Source organism: Rutidosis leptorrhynchoides, unplaced genomic scaffold, assembly GCF_046630445.1.
Source record: "Rutidosis leptorrhynchoides isolate AG116_Rl617_1_P2 unplaced genomic scaffold, CSIRO_AGI_Rlap_v1 contig280, whole genome shotgun sequence".
Classification (NCBI taxonomy): domain Eukaryota; kingdom Viridiplantae; phylum Streptophyta; class Magnoliopsida; order Asterales; family Asteraceae; genus Rutidosis; species Rutidosis leptorrhynchoides.
Window position 1 is genome coordinate 58,413 of NW_027266526.1, and position 5,351 is coordinate 63,763.

General features: G+C 42.7%; 1 pseudogene; it reads right to left on the reverse strand.

Annotated features, from left to right (window-relative positions):
- Positions 1 to 1,078: 1,078 nt before the first annotated feature.
- LOC139882536 (laccase-15-like) lies at positions 1,079 to 4,214 on the reverse strand (annotated as a pseudogene).
- Between the last annotated feature and the right edge of the window lie 1,137 nt (positions 4,215 to 5,351).

Sequence of the window (5,351 nt, forward strand, 5' to 3'; positions counted from 1 at the left end):
TCCATTTTTTTAAAATAAATATATATTATTATTTTGTTTTAAATTTAATTTAATTAATTTTATATTATATTAAAATTCAAATTATGTCAAAATGACGTCGTTTTTGTGTGTGTTTTGTCGATTCGGCATTCCGGCGAGCCACGTAAGCAAGAAAATTAATTTAAAAAATGCCACGTAGGATTTCCGGCAAGGTTCGCCAGATGTGGCACTCAAGTGTCCAATTTTTCATAAAAAGTGGCACTTTCGTAAGTTTTGGCACTTAAGTATCTCTTTGTGCCAATTTTTGGCACTTGAAGTGTTCTTTTGCAGCTCGTTTCTTATCTTTTTTGAGATTTTCTAACCGTATTTCTTTTATCAAAGTAAAATAGTAAAATATGATGCTTGCATATAAGAACCGCTTTTTCTTTTGCTTTTTTGTTCATATGAGTTGCAAGAAGAAGAACAGAAGAACCGCTTTAGTATAAGCCTTGGTGCAATTTACCTAGAGAGGGAGATGATGTATGTACTTTTCAATAGTTAGACTTCATGGTAATAAATAAGCTTACGCATGACCTGAAACTATTGGCTGGCGAGAGGAAATTAGGTCCGGCGGATGGGCATAAAACCCAACAACGGCCGAAAAAATAAGCTCAGTTTCACCACAACCTGACCCTTGGGCATCGGTCTCGGCGGCGGAAAGGTTGGAACACGAGAGGCAAGAAAATATTGCATCATTTTTATACCATGCCAATCAAGCCAATTTGGAACATGCGAGTATTGCCAGACGACCCATTTTATTAATAGTTGAAATAGTTTTGGTACACATGATTTACAATTCATGTACTAACATCACGAAGAGACAGAGAGATGGGATCGGATCCCATTAAAATGGATAAATAAACGACCATCTTATTCCTAGAAAAGACTAGCTCTATGTTGCGGTGCACCAGCATCCAAATCGATACCATCGCCCACAGGTTATTGAGACGGCATTTTAAACGAAACTAAACGGAAGCACGAAAAACCAAACGCGAATCGCCCGGCGACGGTAAGTGTCTTCATCAGGTCTCCCCCAAAACGGACGGAAAGCGAAGAAGAATCAACAAGGCGGCATGTCGGGTGGTGGCGACAGCAAGTGGGTGTTCGGGGGAACTCCATTCCTCACGATGAACGCCGTGTCCATGCCCCATGTCAGGTGCCGCTCTATGTGGCAGTGCATGAACCACACTCCTGCCCATTTTTGTCACAATCAGTTCCAGTAATTTTCTATCTACGCAATAGATATCTGTATAAAATTGCTCTGGATGACATTAATTTAAGCATAGATTAAAAGAAACAAGCACGGAAAAGAATATAGGGCCGAGATAATACCAATAGATATTAACATATATAAAGCCTAAGTCAAACATTAGTTCAAACTCACCAGGATTGTCCGCCCTGAATCTTATCGTAGTCCACCCGTTCTTCGGCACGGCAATGGTGTTCTGCAAAGGTGGATCCACCAGATTATAATCCAAAGGATCCTTCTTGAGGTCGAAGTTCCCAAATCCCCAACCAACGACATAGAAGCTATATCCATGCAGATGGATCGGGTGATCGGTCCCGGCCTCCAAGTTCGTCCCCTGGAAAACGAGGTCCACGGTCGAGTTATACTTCAGTACCTTCGCCTCCGTCCCACGCTTTGGCGTCTCCAGGTCCAGCGGCAAGTCGTCAGCCGTGAAATTGAAGATGTATGGTGGGAAGCTGGGAAGCCGGGTTCCGAACACGCCTTTGATGCCGTAATAATAAGCTTGGAGGATGTCGATCGAGGGGTTCGTGAAACTTATGTTGTTCACGCTTGCAGCGAGACGGGTCCCATTGGGGCCCGCGCAGGAATTGTTTGGACACGGGAATGAGTTAACGGAGATAGTGAAGATGAAATGGTTGGTTATATGCTTGGGGACGTCGATGGGGTGCTCGTCGCTCGCTAAGCTTCGGAGGCTGCCGGTGAAATTGACTGACGCGGAAGTGTCGTTGTAATAAGGAAGTTGCGGCAAAGGAGTTGGCGAGGTTGGAGCATACTTTCCAGAGTATTCCACCACGGCCGTGGTGGTTGTGTTATCATAAGCCACGCCGAGAGCGCTAGAGTAAACCCTAGCAGCCATATAATAGTGGTCAGGGTTTTGGTTGGCTTTGAGGAGGACGTCGATGGTTTGACCGGGAGATATTGTGATGATATCTCTCGTCAAGGGCTTAGTGTAGCTCGCGTCCGTCGCGACGACCGTGACGCTGTGGTTGGCAATGGAGAAGAAGAGGAGGTCTTGCATGGCCGCGTTGATTATTCGCAGCAAATATGTCTTGCCTTGCTCAACCCTTAATTTGAAAGTATCTGAAACAAAATTACACCGTAAATAATTACAAACATACGGAAGAAAAACTGTAGAGAAGATACCATACTTAATGTCTAAGCCAAAAATAGTTTAAGCACAAAGTCCCACCGTTTGAATATTCCATTTGGGGAACAATCCATCTGAGCATGGTCAACCAACATTTCTTATTTTGATGGTTGGTTGAATTTATCGCATAATTATCATAATTTATTGTTCAACAGCCTTGGGTGGGAGATGGGTCTGCATCAGGAATGAGACAGGCATTTTTCATATTAAAGAACAGAAAATGATAATAAGAGGATGGCAACAGCTCTTGCTAACCCTAAAAACTGACAATTAGGAAATTACACGGTGCATATAATATCATTTTAGGACGACCCTATGGTTCGTCCAGCTTTTAAAATGTTATATGGCTTTCGAAAGCAAGTAGATGCGGGGTCACATCCTTACATGTTGGTATACGCATGTATTAAAGACTATGGGAACTTCTTGCAAAGCAAGCAAGCATCTTGACATTTATATGTGAATATAAAAACCATAGGTGTAGGAGATGTAGTTTAATTTTACCATTAATTTCTATCACACTAGGCAAGAAGAAGAAGAAGAAGAAGAAGAAGAAGAAGACATGGCGTGACATGGCGTCTCTAACCTTGCTTTGAGCATGGGTAAAGATCTCCGGGTTGACCATTGATAGTATAGGCATCGGAAACATTTGGGTCTCCCCCGGTTCTGAGCATTTCATGATAGACCTCCATTATCGGTTTCTTCCACCATTCTCCTGCACATATCGTTATGTTTGAAATTTTGAATGATCAAAAATCAATTATGTTTGATTGCACTATACTTTTTATGAAAATGTAATAGCCAACAAGCACATATTAATTACTCAACCAAATTTGTGAATTACCTAATATAATAGGTACTTCAGCATCAGGTTTCAAAAAGGGATAGCTTGAATCTTTTTTGGGATAAATAACAATGGCTCCATGCACAGTGGCTCTTGACCAGTCACTATGAGCATGCCACCATAAGGTCCCTTCTTCTATGGAGAATATTACCTTCTGACTAAACTTAGCTCCTGGCTGTATTGGGCATTGGGTTATATACTCTGGTCCATCAGACCATGGATATCTTGGTTGTTTCACACCGTGCCTACAGTAAAATCTTCCACCATTCAATTAGCACAAATTTTCAAGCAGCCATAAAATGACGTTGAGAAATTGTTCTCAAGAACCATATCTATATTAACAAAATAACAAAAAGATGTTGAAAAAAGCTAGTAATGTACAAAGAAATATACTAAAAAAGGACATGCTCTCCATATGGTTCGAAATGGCGTGGGCTATGCCTGATGACTTTTGAGTGCCTATATACTCTAAATTTTTGGATCGTCCATGACAACAAGGAAGACACATGAACTACTTTCACATATAAAAGGACACTTCTATCTAACAACCACAACTAATATACTCAGATGCTAATGATAGAATAATCTTCAAGACGATGCTACATAATGTGAACACCATTCATACCAGTGAATGGTAATGTTGTATTTAGCCTTGTTATAGACATCAACAATGATGGTATCGCCTTTGTGCACATATAGAGTCGGCCCAGGAAATTGTCCATTCACCGTCAGGATGTTCTTAGTGCAACATAATCTTTTGTATGGCGTTTCCTCGACCTGTAATATCTCACACACTTGAGCAATGCAGTCCAACCAATGTTTGCATGCATATGACAATGTGGAAATGTCGGTATAACACTCATTTGAACTTACCACGAATAACGAGCCAAAGCTTTACATTGGAGAACGCCGATGAGGAAGAGTAGAAACCCTAAGCATTGAGTATTTGAAGCCCTCATGTGGATTAACTTGGAAATGAGACGGCAGGTGCGGCTAGATTATTTGGAGATTAAGCCGCGAGTGGGAGGTATTTATAAGGCTTGAGAAAGGCTGGAGTGACCCGTGAATGTAGAAGTTGGCGGCGCGGATGAAATTGTCAACATTGAACCGGTCGTTATAACTTTGGACATCCAGTAAAGTTCTGCGATTTTTCTAACCATTAGGCTCTCGAGTCGTGGAAAATCATCAGCAATATGGAAGACCCAATGAGAAGGGGGCTGCTTCCACAATTGTTACGTGTTGATTAACCCTGGCTGTAATACGGTTGACGATTTTCTGAGACAACTAATTATTTCCTAACGAACGTTTCTCGACAACAATACCCTATCATCACTTAAAACGTTACTCTTTCCTCGTATATTGTCGGGCCATATTTTGCCTCTGGTATATAAGTCAATCGACTTGCCCTTTGATTGATGTTAATGGCCCTGTGGGTGCGTTGGGGAAAGGCTTTCCCAAAACTCCTTGGGTGTCCAAAATCCTTTAGGTCAAACTGCAATTTTTTTTTTTTTTTAACCCCAATTCCCAACTGCAAGCCTTTCAAAGGCTGAAAGCCCAAGGCAACTTTGAAGGTGCCTTGAGCTTTTACCTTCTGAGCATGATGAGCTACTGTTCATCTTCTTTTTCATTGAACATGATCGGCATGGCTACGAGCGATTGTCGGCAAAGGGTAGGCGGTTGGGCAACCCCAACAAGGATCGCGCAACACCCATGAAGGGCCACCTAAGGTTGCACAACCAGGCAGCCCTTGCCGTGGTTGTGCAACTTCTTATGACCCAAATCTGTGTCGTCGGTTTCGTAACCCACCTATGGCAACCCAAATATGGGTTGCAGCGAAGTCGCACGACCTCTAGCAACCTAGCGCGACCTCACCACAACCTAGATTTGGGTCACGCAACCTTGCTGAGTGACCCAAATCTAGGTCGCCGGAGGTCACACAATCTCACTGAGTTGCATGAGGTCACGCGGAGGTCGCAACCGCTTGATGGCACCCTCACCGAGGGTCGGTCGACCCCAAGCAGCCCTTGTCAGTAGTCTCCGAGATCGCCTAAGGTATTGCAACCTCATCTGTTGACTACCGGTGATAGAATTTGATT